The following is a 16,941-nucleotide window of genomic DNA, read 5'->3' on the forward strand; positions in this document are numbered from 1 at the left end:
CTCAGCCCCGGACATTGCCAAGTGTCAGTATACACTATAGTATATATACTATAGTATACACTATAGTACAGCTCCTAAAAAACAATTGGGAAATGCAGTTTAATGTTGACATGAGCTTCAGCAAACCAAAATGAAATTTTTCTATTCTGGGAATGTTGTATTGCAAACAAATGTTAATCTAAACAAAGCAATTTCTATTCCATGGAATTTTTCAATACTTCATCTTTTTGTTTTCAGTTCTAAACGGCAACAAATATTGAATTGTCAGAATTTTCCATGGGATGGAAATTCCAAATTTTGTCAGATCTAGTTTGAAGGCCTTCAGGTTTAACTCTTCTTGATAGTGTTGTGGAGTAAGGATAATTGAATTTTCTGTCCCCAGGACATGCCATTAACCCTCACTTGCCCTGGTCCAGTGTGGTATTCACACCCACTCAAACTCTACAGTCTTTCTGAAAGTCCTTCACCAAAAAAAGGTAATTGAGGTTTGATATGCACTGTACTGCTAAGAGTTAAAAAATAAAAGGCACATTTTAAATTATATATCACCTAAAGTCTTCATAACTTCAAAAAAGAACCTAAGTGGGCAACAGAACCCCCCACCCCCAACAATACACAATAACATTCATTGATCAGAGTGCCTTTTTTTTCCAGAAGGTGGGACAATGGTAACGTGAGAAAAAGCACTTATGTGAAATGTATAAATATTATAGCTCTGCTAAGAGGTTGAGAGAGGTCATGGATCCACAGGACTGTTATCATACCTCCGCTTTTAAACGGCCTCTCGGAGGGAACCCCTTTACAGTGCTGGGCCTCCATGGAGTCCCACTCCTTCCTCCAGATAGATCATGCAGCCTCACCACGTACTAGGCTGAACTACTAAGCTCCAGCATCCTGTTTCACACCATGAGCTCTGCCCAGTGAGTCCAACTGAAATTGGTCCCTGAAGAGTAAATAAGTCTTTACCAGGAGTCAGTGTAAGTATTTGTAGTGACACCAAAGCTGTGCTCTCAAAACTGAGTAGGATTTATTATTCCACTGGAACATAGCATTGGAAGTCCTTAAGTGAGCATAGAGAAATACAGGTTAAAGCATAGTTCATTCTGGTGAAGCCAGAGCAATTCACCAGCCAAGCTGTAGTGAACTGCATTTTCAGTCAGTCTCTCTCTGTGACTCTTCCTTAGTCAGTCCCAGTAGAGAGCATCAGCTTCTTCTATAATCCACATTTATTTTGTATAGGTCACCTCACAGGCCTTTGTTCTCCATGAAAGGCCATGCTGAGTTCACAACACCCCTGCCAGAGCCTGGGTCTCTGCTCAGCTTCCCCTCTGAGAGGTGTTGATTGTTCAGACATTTAGACTTTCTGTTTATCTGGGTCAGTTTCTACCCTTTCCTTAATGACTCTCTGTTCATTGCACCCAGACAGCAAAGTGACATATACACCTGTTTCCTGTGTCATTGAAGGAGCATTATCTCTTTTGCCCTCACCGGGGGGCAGTGCAGAGTTTAGAAGGAAATTGAGATACACATAAGATTCATAAAAATATTACAGAAAATTTCCACTTCATCACAAGAGGCTCTTTTTGTGCATTGCCCAGCAGGGATGGTAAATCTGTTGTATCAAAATGTTCAGAAAATGTCTATCAAATACATTTTCTGAATACTCCATGAAAGTCAATTTGCGTATATTAGCATAATATTGAGCTATTTATTTTTAAAATGCAAATCAATTTGTGTTCAACTTGAATTGAATTACCAAACAACTTTCTGCCACAGCCAAAAAAGTCATAAAAATCTAAATGAATTCTTGCAAATGTTTATCCTATCTACTGTATTTCACATTTTTTGAAGTAAAATGTGTAGTGCTGTCAGGACTTTAAGCAAATTATTCTTTGAAAAATGAGGTAGCGGCATGATTAATAAGATTCTCTTTCACATGCTCATCTCCAAACAGATAAGGAGCATTTATAAGTCAGGAACTCCAGCTACCTATTACTTTACAAACCTCAAGGCCTAAACATTCACAGGCCAATATCTTAAGGCTAGTCTACACAGCACCAACAAACTACTCTAAAGGGGTGTGATTTGTAGACTGCTCTGACTGCCTCCTGTTGACCCTGCTTGTGTACTCTGAAAGGTACCTAGTTTGTGTTCATGTAGTCCTATTTCAGAAGTTAGAATAAGCAAGTTAGTACATTTTACCAATCACACCCCTCTGGCACACTTTGCCACACCATGTAGACCAGTCCTTGGACTACCACAATGTGAAGATAAATATTTTAGATTATAGGTGCAAAGTATTAGCTACAGATGATAAAAGTCACACTTTACAATTTAAAGTAGAGTTAAAGTAATTTGCGTAATAATAATGTGATCAGAACTAATAGTTATTAAATATATTTGTGAATATTATGTAGAGTAACAGTGGAACCCTTGTTCAACCAGATTGCTTTTCTATCTGTATAGTGCTAGTAGTTTCAAAATGTTTTGTGAATAGAGGGGGTCTGTGTTAAATTAAATGGAATTAATGCACCTACGGAGTCAAAACGGTCAGTGTGACCCTGTTACTTGACACATACCACTTAAACTTTGCTCTGAGTTTTAAGTACTAAGACTTCACTCCACTTGAATTCGATGGCAAAATGTATCTTTCATTAACAATACAGAACAAGAAGGGAAAAACAGAGCATTTGAAATGTAAAGTATCAAGTAAGTCTTGATTTTAACAATATCTTTTACTCCCCTTCCCTTTAGCTGTAAAGTGTTTTAATAAGGGGAAAAATGCATTTTTGGCAATCTTTTAGATAGTCTTAGCTATCCTTTTTGAAGAAAAGAGAAGGTAGTTGAGATGGTCTGGAGCTGCTATTGTTGTTGGTGTTAAAGTCCTTAAAGGAAAAACAAGACATGCACTCAAAAGGGGAAAGAAAAGAACAGCAAAGATAGAGAAAACAGTTTCTGTCTGGTACTCACTCCTATGTCTAAGTACACCTGCTAAAAAACACAGGCACAGCATATGGGCTTATCAGCCACTCGGAAACTGACAAACTTGTACCAGCATAGGGCTGTTTAGGGCATTGCTTTTAGCTGCTTCACTGGTCCCATGTTGGCCACTTAAGCCAGACTTATTAAATAAAAATGGAGAGGGGGGAGAAGAGAGAGGAAAGAGAAGAAATAAGGTGGGGAAGAAAAATCACAGTTGAGGTAGGGGGTGACAGCAGGAACCAAGTCTAATATTCTAAGTTTTGTTCAGGATTTAGCTGAAGCCAGTGAAGGTGGTGGTGTCCTCTGGGTCCCTTTCTGTGGCCTTGTGTGATCAGGATGCCTTTTAGGATCATGATAGTGAAGGCATACTGTTATGGTGAATTCCAGAATCCTCAGTGATGTGTGTGACAGTGATAACGATCAAGCTTGCTCCTTTTAGTGCACCCTTCAACACCTGGGTGTTATGATTCCCTCACACAGTGTCTCCCCACTTTTTTTAGGGGGTGGGGAGCAGAATAACCTATCCCCTAATTTTATCCACAATTAGGCTTAATTTCTGATAGATCAAATTTATTCCATTAATTCCTGATTCCATTCTTCTTTTGTTTACCATACATGATAACACAGTTCTTAAGGGGCATTAGTTTACATTTTTGTTTGGACTAATTCTTATTTTGGTCTTTTAACTTCTGCTGACTGTTAAATAATTTTAGGTAACAGGCTGACTTGGACATTTCTTTCTTTGAACAACTTAAAGTAAAGACCTCTACAGACATTTAAGAAACAAGTAGTTCCTTCCAAGCCTTCCATGTGACTTATTTGAGTAATGACTACAATAAACTGAGTATGGTCTTGTTCAGGCCCAGGATTACATATGTTCATGTTCATAGTTCAACTCTATATACTGCAAGAGTCTCCCACAAACCTCCTGTGTACCTTTCCTTTATTAAAACAAAAGTATTCTCTTTTAAGTAGCACAAAATTCAATCTGTAACTGTCTTTTTGAGTCAAACATAATGACTCAAAACTAAGTAAATAATAGTTTAAAAAGGTAAAACCCCTGTCCTACAGTACCCTGAGCATAGTCCTTTGCCTAAGTTTCCCAACTTTGTGGTGTGATTGATGGCTATTAAGCTATTATATGTTACAAGCATGATATTTTATTCTGGGAGCCCAAGAGAAATAAGGGATGAGCTATTGTTTGTTCACATGAACAGGGGGCACACTGTATTTGTATCAGTTTTACCTCCCAATTTGTGAAATGCTATTAGTACTGCTGCATAGAAGATCCTGAATGGTTTGCTTTTATCTGTATTGTATTTTGTTGTATTTTGTCTCCTGGAGTCCTTTTATCCAAGAAAAGCAGGTGTATTGCTAGGCAGCATAGTATAAACTTAGTGATGGCAAACGAGCTATGTACAAAGACTATTTTATTATCTGCGTTGTAAGTGCTAAAAAAAAAAAAAGTACTGTACCTGTGACACTGTCAAAAAATTACTCAGCTTCATACAAACGCCACTCAGTCAAGGCAATCTGTTCACAAGTTTATTTGTATTGGGTTTTTTTGCCGTAGCACTGATATGTGAATTTTAATTTAGTTGTGATACCTGTATGTCATAACTTTTGCAACACAAAGGCAAATAGATGGTGCTAGAAAAGGCTGTTTTCTATTCAGTGTTCATTTTATATTTCTTACAGTTCAAAAGAGATTTTGCAATAATTTACAATTTTGATTTTTTGATTTCCCTCCTGTGTGGAACCTGTCTTCAAAGAAAGTATGAACTGTCAGATTTTGTAAAGCTTTGTGAAGAGTATTATTAGAGTGTGGACCTGCTGGACTTCACCTCTAGTGGGTTCCATTCAAGGGAAGAGCTAGATGAAAAGGTTTTTATTCTTTGCAAGAAGAGATGTTTGCTATACCCAACTGAACAGCCCCGAAAATAAAAGTTTTAACATGGGAATCTGCAAAGGTTTTGTACCAGTGTCTCTCTGGAGTAGGATATGGTGGGAGAAACAGTGAAGTAGTGTTAAAACAAACAAACATACCAAAAAACTAGATAAATACATATACCACAAATAAATAATCATAGCATAAACTTTTCTTTTTTGCTGCAGCCATGGGACAAACTACATTTATTTGCTGTCTTTGACTTTCTGTACTCTGCTCAGCAGGGCTAATCCCAACTAAAGCTAACCAGAGAACAATAATCCCTTTTTGTTCTGTATTGGAATAAAACCAGAAATGTTTCAAAGAGTTTCATGAAATGGGTGAGAGAACATGCACATGCATATTTGCATCTCTTAGTTTAGTTAAGGAAGACTAGGGGCACCTTAGAGACTAACCAATTTATTTGAGCATAGGTGAGCTGTAGCTCATGAAAGCTTATGCTCAAATAAATTGGTTAGTCTCTAAGGTGCCACAAGTACTCCTTTTCTTTTTGCGAATACACACTAACACGGCTGCTACTCTGAAACATCTCTTAGTTAGTTACACTCTATACACTGAAACCTAGGTCTTCCACAAACCAGAGGAATGCCCTAGTGGGCATTGCCCTATAAGACTGTGGACCTAGGTTTAAGTCCCTGCTCTGCCTGAGCCAGCGCACAGTCTTTCATCCCAGTTCACTCCAAATTAGGTAGAGCAGGGACTCAAAACCTGGGTTTCTCACATACCAGCCTACCATCCAGTTTCTCTTTGTGTGCCTCAGAACCAAAAACATTCTGACGAAGGTTTCAGAGTAGCAGCCATGTTAGTCTGTATTCGCAAAAAGAAAAGGAGGTGCCACAAGTCCTCCTTTTCTTTTCTTCTGGTGAAAGTCTTGTAAAAGTCTACACATCTCCCTGAGATATATCAGCTTTGTGAAACAGCATATTTTGTTGAAATTTCATTTGGGCAAAAACATTGCAATGGGCCTGTCATAAATATAAAGGGAACGATAACAACTTTCCTGTATACACTACTAAAAAATCCCTCCTGACCAGAGGCACAAGATCCTTTTACCTGTAAAGGGTTAAGGAGCTCAGGTAACCTGGCTAGCACCTGACCAAAAGGACCAATAAGGGGACAAGATACTTTCGAATTGGTGGAGAGGGGAAAGGTTTTGGTCTGTCTGTTCTGTGTGCTTGCCGGACACAGACCAAGGAAGCAAGCAATCCAACTCCATTAGAATCAGTAAGTACTAGCAAGGAAATGTGTTAGCTTATTTTTGTTTTGGCTTGTGATTTTCTCTGTGCTGAGAAGATGTATTCCTGGTTTTCTTTTTGTAACTTTAAAGTTTGGCCCAGAGGGAAATCCTCAGTGTTTTTGAATCTGATTGTCCTGTAAGATGATCTTCCATTCTAATTTTACAGAGGTGCTTCTTTTACCTTTTTTCTTTCCAATAAAGTTCTGTTTCTTTTAGAATCTGATTGGGTTCTTTTTTAGTGTCCTAAAAAAACCCAACCTTGGTCTGTGCTCATCTTGTTTATTCTCAAGCCTCTCCAGGAAAGGAGGTGCGGAGGCTTGGGGGGTTATTAGCAGGGAGTAGGAATTCCAAGTGGTCCTCTCCCTGAGTTTGTCTAAATCACTTGGTGGTGGCAGCGTTACCTAATCCTAGGTACAAGGAGAATTTGTACCTTGGGAAGTTTTAACCTAAGCTGTTAGAAATAAGCGTAGAGGGTCTTTCATGCGGGTCCCCACGTCTGTACCAGAGAGTTCAGAGTGGGGAGGGAACCCTGACAGGGCCCTTTTCCTAACATTCCAGTACTGTCAAGCAGTCTTCTTGTGTCAGTCCTTCACTGATGTTAATACTCTATGGTAACTGATTGGTAAATGCTGACATTTTAAAATGGCAACCACAGTATAGATGAAATGTCTACTACATTGGTTCCCAACCTTTTTTTCTTCTACAGCACACATTGATCTCCAGGGGCTCTTGCCCCACCCCTGACCAGGGGCTGCAAGAGGAAAGATGAGTCCACCTGTTGCTCTCACAGAAGGGGCGGGGCGAAGAGACAGATTGAGCTCTGATTGATTGCTACTGGAGAAGGTGGTGCAGTGAAGCAGACAGCCAATCAGAAGGTGACTCTGCCCCCTTGTTTTCACATGTAGTTTTTCAAAAAAATCCACAGCACACCTGTTCCAGCCTGACTGTACACTGGTTGGGAAACATCGGTTTGCTATAACATTGCATTGTGCTGGTTTACCTCCTGCTCCCTTAAACATAGTTGTTGTAGGGCTTTTTTATCCTGAAGAAAACTACTGTTCTAAAGATGCATAGGATAAGAGTACTATTAACATCGCTAAATTTAAGGTTGTGAGATCCAGTATGGTAGACACAATTAGAAGGTCACCATTTAACACCGGTTACCATACTGTAATGTCTGATACCACCATTTCTCCCTATACTTAGAAATAATTACAGTATCTCAGATACTGCTGTGTAGAAGTGCTTAGTAATATTAATTCCTGAAGGATGTTCACTACTATACTATACCAGTGATTCTCACTCTTTCCAGACTACTGTCCCCCTTTCAGGAGGCTGATTTGTCTTGTGTACCCCAAGTTTCACCTCACTTAAAAACTACTTGCTTACAAAATCAGGCATAAAAATACATACGTACAGACATAAAAATTACAGCATACTATTACTGAAAAATTGCTTACTTTCTCATGTTTACCATATAATTTATAAAATAAATTGATTGGAATATAAATATTGTACGTACTTTTCAGTGTGATATTTGAAACTGTTTTTCACTTGAGCCTGGGGCTGAAGCATGTAACTTAGCTTCACGTGGCCCCCTGTGGTGTGGGGTCCCAGGCAATTGCCCTGCTTGCGACCCCCTAATGCTGACCCTGCAATTGCAACCCCCCTAAACCTGTCCCATGACCCCCCCGGGGCTACAACCCCCATGTTCAGAAACAATTATCTAGATTAGTTGAGTACCCCCTGGAAGACAGAGTACCCCCAGGTGTACACACATCCCTGGTTGAGAACCACTGTACTATACTGTATAAATGAAAGATTATTAGGATGTGTATAAACTTTTAATGTATTTTACAAATACATTTAGCACTGTTAAAATGCAGCCCTGCCTCAAATGACACTGACAGCATAAATGGGGTAAATTAGAGGTGAATTTTGATGTGGGATAGCTGCTCTTCCATGCACATACTCTTTTTAAAACCGTATGTTTGGGGCCTCCCTGTGCTCACTTCTCTCCAAGCCCTAGTCCTGCCTTTCTCCAGCCTAGACTCTGCTCTGCCTCCAGCCTTTTCCATTCCAGTCCTGGCCTAGCCTTGCTCCTCCCTTCCCTGACTCTAGGTAATCTGGTTCTGACCTTTGTCTTGGATACTTGGCTCTGGTATTTGAATTCTGACATTTTGACTCTGATTCTCTGGCTCTGACTTGACCTTGGGTTCTGCCATTTGGACTCCAACCACTAGGCCAGACTCCAGGTCCAACCACGAGACTTGATTGCCTGCAGCCCAGTCTCCTGAAAGATGGATACTCCCCATTGACTTCAAGTGGTGGATGCTCAGCACTTCTGAAAATTGGGCCTTTAGTCTTTCTCACAATGCTGCTTTCCATCCAGACTGGCACTTCTCTACTATCCTTTTCCTCCTTCATCTCAAAAAGACATAGCATTCACCTGGAAAGCAAATTACTGAGATATGGGTTTAAACTCTGATTCTACACACTTGGTATTTCAGTGCACTGCCACTAGGACAGCAGCCTGTTTGTGTTTTGTAAATATAAAGTAGTTTGGTAATCAGCTGCTCTGAAGCTCATCATTATTAGATGTTTGAGGTAGGTGGTGGTTTTTTTCATTAATGTCCTATGATGTTTCAAGTCACACTTTGTTGCCATCGCTACACAGAGGATGCAGAAATGAATTTTGAAAAGTTTTTTTCTTTACTTAAGGACCCTATTGTCCCCATGCAGGCTGTTCCCATATAGGGGACTGGATGCTTAGAGCTTGCCCTCAGGGAACTTCCTAATTCTCGAGTGAGTGAGTAGGGTTTCCCCTCTTATTAAGAAGTGGGGTTTGTCCTCAAAATTAATCAATACTCCTTGTCCCTGCACTTTTCACAGAAGCAGGCTTACTAGCTAGCAAATAAATATAAAAAAGAAACAGAAATCAAAAAAGCAAAAGAAACAACAACAACAAAAAAGACAAGAACATGCAAAGCACCTCATTTGTGTTTCTATTCTGTATAGGTCCAATAAAGAATAGAGACAACTGTATGTTGTTGAGTTTGCAAAAAACCCCAAACCTTACATGAATAAATTACAATGATTTGGACATATTAATTTGTTTTTCCTAAACTTAGTTAATTTTTTTGGAAAAATTGTCGTAGCAGCCACCAGCAAGAGTTGGTGATTACACTCTGAGGTGACCAAAAATTTTGTTGTGATAACCCCTGCATTAGGGTGACAATTATTTTCCTTTTAAAGGAGCAGAATAGAGGAAATATAAAGTCTGGGGTTGATACTTTACTGTGGGTGCATTAAGACAAAGGGGAAATTTGAACCTTAATGCTAGCTAGGGCAGCTGCTTTCAAGCCCAGATTCATCATGGTGTGGTGGCTAGAGAGAGATATGCCAGCAGTACAGTTGCCACCCTTCAGTAGGGGAAGACAGCTTCAAAATCCAACTGCAATGTCACAGGAATTCTGCTGCTGTGAATTTATCAGGAGATGGTTCTGGCAGGCAGCTGAAAGTCTTCTATAGTGCTTGCCTCCGTCCATTCAATCCCTTTGATTAGTTACGTATGTTTAATTAACAGGTTTTAGTGTTTGCTCCAACAGTGATTGTGTGTGACTGTATGTACGTATTACTGAGATGAACATATGTCCTATGAAACCACCATGTCACTATTAAACAAAAAAATTGTTAGACAGATGAAGTGGGTGAGATGATGTATTTTATCCGACCAGCTTCTGTGGGTGAGAGACAAGTGTTCAGGCTTACAGCCCAGACTTCAATAAGAGTTCTGTGTAAGCTTAAAAGCTTGTCTCTCTCTCTCTCTAATCGAAGTTGATCTAATAAAAAAAAAATTTACCTCACCCATGTTATCTCTCCAAGATCCTGGGAACAACCTGCCTACAACAGTGCATATACAAAAAAATGTTCACATTTTCAGTGATTCTTTTAGATCATGGTTGATGGTTTAGTGTTCATTGTATTCACTGACTGAGTGGAAAGTGATTATGAAAGAATGCTGGGATATCATGGTACTCAAAAGCAAGATTTGATTAACAGATCTGAAATAAAAGCCAAAAGACGGAACTTCAATAATTGTTCTGTGACTGTTAATGTGGAATCAAATATTTTTTTTTACCTTTATAACATTGAAGAATTTATCTTCACATCTGTTGTTCTGCCTACTTATGTAATACATCTTAGAACAAGTTTGGGGTCTGAACATTTGAGGTGCTGAGGCCTTCCTTCAGTCCCTTTCCTTCTAGACTACGAAACCCAAGCAGATTCATTGTATACACCTTCAAGGTTTTTTAGATTTACAGTCATGCTCACTTATCTTCTAAAGTTGGTTATCCACTTACGAGCTTAATAACAACTTAGATTAGTAACAACTTTGAAATTTTTAGCATTCTGCTCTGTAAATTAATTATGTTAAAAGGACACCTTTTTCCCCCAACAGATCTCTTCCCTTTGTGCATTCTATCAGAACTGCCAATTTTTCTAGAAATAAGTTTTTACTCTCTTGCCTCTGCTAGCACTGGATACTACACAACTAGGTGAGTGGATTCTAACCTTCCTTGTGTATCCTCTACAGAATTATTTGCTAAATTCCAGTCAGCAACACCTGTACATCCCCATTGCTAGTAATGTGTCACTGAGGACATAATGTGGCTTGTGAAATTTATATTGCAGTAGATGGTACATGATTAAAAACCCAGCTTGATTGTCAAGAGCCCAGCAGAGTTTGCAGGGCTGATGCTTGGGGGGGGGGGGAATCTATTTATTTGTAAACTAAGCACATTTGATACGGGAACTAGTGAGTGCCAGTAAACTTGGGACTCCACACTGCTTTTTTTTTTTTTTTTTAAATGGGTCACTTTTCCATGTAGAACTGCACTTTAGAAAGTAAAGTGCTGTATCTTAAAAAAACAAACAAAAAAACCCCCCAACAACAAAAAAAAACCCTCTTGGAGTATAACTAGATTAAGACATTTCTCTGGGACAAGACCTGAAAATGTAATATAAGGTTCTCAGACTTTGTGTGACCCTTCTGCGCCTAAGGTATGGAAAAATTTCTCCACTACTATGCCATAAATGTATTTTAAAGAGAGTAGCTAGAGCTGCTTTCTTCATATATTTTTTTTGAAAATAATCAATGTTGCTAATCATCTTAAACACATGGGCAGAAAATACATTTGTTGTTGTTGTTGTTTTTTACTAGTTAGGAGAAAGTGGTGGTATAGTTTTTCATTGCCAGCTGATGAAGACTGAGTAAAGACTTGTGTAAAAGGAGCTTGCTGGATCAGTTTTAATCTTTCATTCTTCAAACGGTAGAATAATTCCTTTGCTATTTGATTGAAAGGTTGTGTAGGAGGAAAAATGGCTTTAGTGATCTACTGCCATGAAAGCAGTAAACTGCAATTTTTTAGTTTGCCACTGAGGGTGTTGCATATATTACTCTAATCTGCTGAGATACAAAGGGTTTGGCAAATATTCCTAGTGCTCCTGTGTGTATTTGAGCATGTTTTTATGGATTGCACACCACGACAGATACAAAGAAAGAGACAAGCATGGGCTTTTTAGCAGCCTGGTTACTACTTGGAGAAATCCCCTGGGTCTGAATTATGTAGGTGAAGGAACAGAGAAGGGTAAAACTTACTGTGGAATCATTCTGTTTCTTAGTTATTCAATCCACATCCCACTAGAACTTTGAGAAATTAAAGTTATTTGGCTTGTATTTATGCTGCTGTGGAAAATCAGGTTAGGACTATGCTCTAGGAAGCAACTTTTTAAACATGAGACTCTTATACTGTTTTCATGAGTCCAGGCTGGCATGAAAAACTCAAGCAACAAAAACATGTGGTGCAAAAAACCTGATGAAAGCAGAAACGTTGATCCTGTACTCCACACAATAGAAGATCTGCATCTACTAAACTGAAAATCATTATTCAAGAAAGACATTTTCATGCTTACTTATCCCTATTTGAGCACTCCCTGGAAGAGGCTGCAACCTTCCTACGGAGCCGAGCCTTACAGGTGGACAAATGCTCCTTTTAATTCTTTTTCTTGTTTCATCTTGTCCTAATTACGACAATTCTTTGTTTGCTCATCTTCTAATTCCTAGCCTTTAGCAAAAGTAATACTGACCTGAAAATAATATCTTTAGTGAATTTATTTAAATGAATACCTAGTTGTGGAATAAAGACTACACAACCACGACTACAGGTACACCTCGCTCAGTGTTGAGTCAAATTAATGGAGTACTTGGGGGTAGGTGGGAATAGGTGACACAGGCCATTAACAGATTTTTGATCCCTTGTTTAAGAGGCAGGGAGAGGTGTGAGGGTGGCTGCCTGTACCAAACCAGTTGGAGGCAGGAAGGGGTAAGAGAGTGGAGATGCAAAGCCCTGACCCAAGATCTTGGCCTTTGGATGTCTAGAACCCCTTTTCCATACATCTGCAGCATAGGGTAACAACACTTTCTGGCAGCATGCTGTGTCCGGGGGGGGGGGGACGACTCTTTGGAAGGGACACCTCCTTGGGACCTGTCTGAGAAACCATGAGACTCAAGAAACCATATTGTAAGTAGCCACACTAAATCTGGAGTTAGTTAATTAACCCTGTCAGACTGAGATCTTACACAGCAGATGATTCAGACACAATGAAGCATAAAATATGATGGCAGTGGTAATCGAGTCCTAGACAGCAGGACAGACCATTCAAAGTTGTACTGCAGATAGCAGAATACTTCTGTGAGTACACAGTTTGTTTTACAAGACAAGGCTGATAACAGAAAATTGAAGGGCTAAAGCCTCCAGGGACATTAGACCTGCAAGCTAAGAATTTAGCTCAGGCATGGAAGAGCTGGAAAGAAGAATTTAGCCTCCATGTATATATTGCTATGGTGGATAAAGAGGATGCTGTGAAAATAAAACTTTTGTTAACTGATTGGAGAAAGAGGGAGAGGGATAAGTGAGACTCCATGGTCAGAAACTTCCCAAGTTCAATGCACCTCAGAAGCACTTAGGGGCTGCTCTGATACCCGCTGTAACCCTCAGGAAGAATGAAATGGTGGAAAGATAATTTCTTTACATGGGATCAAGCAGCTGGGGAGAGTGTAGATGAGTACAGCACTGATTTTAAAGTGCTAGCAGCAGTTGCAATTTTGCAATATTAAAGATTCCTTGATAAGAGACCTCATAGTGTGTGAGATACGAGATTTAAGTGTAAGAGCAGTTGCTGAGTGAAGCTGACTTGACTTCGGAGAAAAGCTTGGAGATACGTAGGGCTGCAGAGCTATCCAAAGAGAGGGTTAGAACCCTGGAACACCATCAGCAGAAACTGTCCATTAATACAAAAGAAAGAGAAATCAAAACCACATAAAACATCAATAGATGACAATGGTACTAACAAGTAAAAGTACTGTGGGAGAAGGCACATAAACCAGAAGTTTCTGGCTTTTGGGAAGAAATGCCATATTTGTGACTGATTTAATCATTTTGCGGCCAAGTGTTTGTCCAGCTAGAAAAAAAAAAACATCCAAGGTAAACACAACAACTAAAGAGAGTAACAGTAAGTCTGAGGACACTATGTGGGTGACCAAACAGACAGTAAACACACTGCAAGAAGACCCTAGTAAGCCCCAGAAACTGGATGTTGCATGCATCCAAGTTACTTAGGAAGAAAGTGGTATGATTTCAATTCGATGGTACATTTTGTAACATTTATCCCAGTCAGTCTGATGAACCCAGACATACAGATGGAAGAGAACTAACCAGCTGATAATATACAACCATACCACTTTAAAGCCCATGGGGAAACATAAATTTAAATTTTAAGAAATCCAAGAACAAGAAAGAAATACAGACTGGGCTTTGTGGCCCTAAATGATGACAGCAGTACCACTTCGGGGCAGTAAGGCAGCCAAGCCATGAACCCAACAAAAAGTACAGTTCCAGGGACTATAACCTGGCAGAGAAATATAAAATATTTGGAAAATAGCAGGTAGAAGAGTAAACCCCTAATGTAAAATGCACTTCCACTTCTTTCCCCTCCAAACCATCACAAGATTGACAGCTACAGATAGTAGCAGTTTTACAAATATTTAGAGTTACAGCTTTTAGTATAGCTCAGGGGTCGGCAACCTTTCAGAAGTGGTGTGCCGAGTCTTCATTTCTTCACTCTAATTTAAGGTTTCATGTGCCAGTAATACATTTTAATGTTTTTTAGAAGGTCTCTCTCTATAAGACATAACTAAACTATTGTTGTATGTAAAGTAAATAAGGTTTTAAAAATGTTTAAGAAGCTTCATTTAATATTAATTTAAAACACAGATCTTATCAGTTTAGTGTGATCCTTGCCCTTGCTTTTCCTTGCTGAGTTTTCCAACGTCTGGCACGTATTTGGATAGTTTAAGCTGCACACAGACTTCTGAGTGATCAGTTGTTAACCGGCTTCGAGAGGGACAGAGGACGGATTTCATGTGTGAAAATACCTGTTCACACAGGTACGTGGATCCAAATGCTGGAAGCATTGCAAACGCAATTTTCTTCAAACAGTTAAATTTCACTGGTAGGGGCGTCCAGCAGTTCAGAATAGAGGCCCCATGATCTCTCTCAGTAGCATTAAGTGCACTCCGCAGATCGCCAAACGTTGCCTGCAATTGTGTGTTTTTTAACTGAATGAGCTGCATTTTGAAATCTTCAACACCCATCCACTGAAATACAGACAAATCTACTGAACTTTTCAGGTTTAATTAGAAAAGAAAGCATTGGGCCAAATCTCTGGAAATCTTGAAATCTGTCAGAAAATTCTGATTCCAGTCCTGATTCCATTCCAATCTCATCGACACTGACAGTGCAATGTGTTGATAGCTCTCTTATTTGTTGGAAGTAGCCTAAAGTTGAAGTCAAATATCCCAAGAGAAGACTGCTAGTTTTACAACAAATGCCTTTCAGGTTTCATAAAGATGCAGAACAGTTTGCCCTGCACCCTGGAGACGGAGGTTAAGTTTGTTTAGGTGAGCGGTGATGTCAGTTAGAAACATGAGCTTACACAGCCATTTGTCATCATCCAGTTCGGGGTTGTTTTGTCCTTTTTCCGACAAAAAGGCCTTGATTGCATCAAAGCAGTTTACAGAGCGCACCAAAACCTTGCCACGACTTAGCTACCACATGTTGCTGTGAAGTGAAATGAACAGACATCTAACTTTGCTTTCTTACAAGCTGACATTTTGTCAAATGTACCCCTCAATTTACAGTGGGGAAGAAAATCGTGACAGATGGCACACACAACATCAAATGCAATGCGCTGTTCCACATGGCCATTATCTTTGAAAACTCGTGGCGAACGGGGGAAGTCCCGGATGACTGGAAAAAGGCTAATGTAGTGCCAATCTTTAAAAAAGGGAAGAAGGAGGATCCTGGGAACTACAGGCCGGTCAGCCTCACCTCAGTCCCTGGAAAAATCATGGAGCAGGTCCTCAAAGAATCAATCCTGAAGCACTTGCATGAGAGGAAAGTGATCAGGAACAGTCAGCATGGATTCACCAAGGGAAGGTCATGCCTGACTAATCTAATCGCCTTTTATGATGAGATTACTGGTTCTGTGGATGAAGGGAAAGCAGTGGATGTATTGTTTCTTGACTTTAGCAAAGCTTTTGACACGGTCTCCCACAGTATTCTTGTCAGCAAGTTAAGGAAGTATGGGCTAGATGAATGCACTATAAGGTGGGTAGAAAGCTGGCTAGATTGTCGGGCTCAACGGGTAGTGATCAATGGCTCCATGTCTAGTTGGCAGCCGGTGTCAAGTGGAGTGCCCCAGGGGTCGGTCCTGGGGCCGGTTTTGTTCAATATCTTCATAAATGATCTGGAGGATGGTGTGGATTGCACTCTCAGCAAATTTGCAGATGATACTAAACTGGGAGGAGTGGTAGATACGCTGGAGGGGAGGGATAGGATACAGAGTGACCTAGACAAATTGGAGGATTGGGCCAAAAGAAATCTGATGAGGTTCAATAAGGATAAGTGCAGGGTCCTGCACTTAGGATGGAAGAATCCAATGCACCGCTACAGACTAGGGACCGAATGGCTAGGCAGCAGTTCTGCGGAAAAGGACCTAGGGGTGACAGTGGACGAGAAGCTGGATATGAGTCAACAGTGTGCCCTTGTTGCCAAGAAGGCCAATGGCATTTTGGGATGTATAAGTAGGGGCATAGCGAGCAGATCGAGGGATGTGATCGTTCCCCTCTATTCGACACTGGTGAGGCCTCATCTGGAGTACTGTGTCCAGTTTTGGGCCCCACACTACAAGAAGGATGTGGATAAATTGGAGAGAGTCCAGCGAAGGGCAACAAAAATGATTAGGGGTCTAGAGCACATGACTTATGAAGAGAGGCTGAGGGAGCTGGGATTGTTTAGTCTGCGGAAGAGAAGAATGAGGGGGGATTTGATAGCTGCTTTCAACTACCTGAAAGGGGGTTCCAAAGAGGATGGCTCTAGACTGTTCTCAATGGTAGCAGATGACAGAACGAGGAGTAATGGTCTCAAGTTGCAATGGGGGAGGTTTAGATTGGATATTAGGAAAAACTTTTTCACTAAGAGGGTGGTGAAACACTGGAATGCGTTACCTCGGGAGGTGGTAGAATCTCCTTCCTTAGAGGTTTTTAAGGTCAGGCTTGACAAAGCCCTGGCTGGGATGATTTAACTGGGAATTGGTCCTGCTTCGAGCAGGGGGTTGGACTAGATGACCTTCTGGGGTCCCTTCCAACCCT

The 16,941-nt window shown here is 40.3% G+C and overlaps 1 protein-coding gene across 1 annotated transcript in view; it reads left to right on the forward strand.

The window, feature by feature from the left end:
* Positions 1–16,941, forward strand: part of PCDH15 (protocadherin related 15) — a 1,310,198-nt gene that overhangs the window by 192,389 nt on the left and 1,100,868 nt on the right. The window contains exon 2 of the mRNA XM_074958998.1: positions 6,874–7,042. The gene's annotated coding sequence lies outside the window, so the exon portion shown is untranslated. The remainder of the gene's footprint in view (positions 1–6,873; positions 7,043–16,941) is intronic.

The sequence above is a fragment of the Natator depressus genome, chromosome 7 (genome assembly GCF_965152275.1).
Source record: "Natator depressus isolate rNatDep1 chromosome 7, rNatDep2.hap1, whole genome shotgun sequence".
In the NCBI taxonomy this organism is placed as follows: Eukaryota; Metazoa; Chordata; order Testudines; family Cheloniidae; genus Natator; species Natator depressus.